Here is a 449-nt window from a genome sequence, read left to right on the forward strand (position 1 = left end):
CTTATGCTTAAAACATTTTAATGGCATTTAAATATTTTACAGTTTATCAAACTTTCATTCATTCCCAATAGACTTAACCAAATTTATTTATTTCTAATTGTTGATTCTTACTAAAACATCTGAGCTTACATTTTGCGTCGGCTTTGATTCAGCATTTTATAAAAGCAGAAGTCAATTGATGTTGCTGGGTACAATATCAACAGTGGTGTAGCCTTGTTTTGGTATTAAACTTTCCTGGTTGTGGTTGTGATAAACAGTTAGTTAGACTGGTGGTAGAAGTTGATTTAACTATAAGATATGGGTTTCAATGTTTCATTTCAAAAGGTTTAATACTAAATTTGCCCTATGGCCCCTGGATTCAAATAATGATTTTTTGGCTGACAATTCACTTATATATGTATTTGCTAGCATATTTTCTATACAGCTGTGCGTTAGAATATACTTCATAT

The sequence above is a fragment of the Mizuhopecten yessoensis genome, unplaced genomic scaffold (assembly GCF_002113885.1).
Source record: "Mizuhopecten yessoensis strain PY_sf001 unplaced genomic scaffold, ASM211388v2 scaffold7689, whole genome shotgun sequence".
Classification (NCBI taxonomy): Eukaryota; Metazoa; Mollusca; class Bivalvia; order Pectinida; family Pectinidae; genus Mizuhopecten; species Mizuhopecten yessoensis.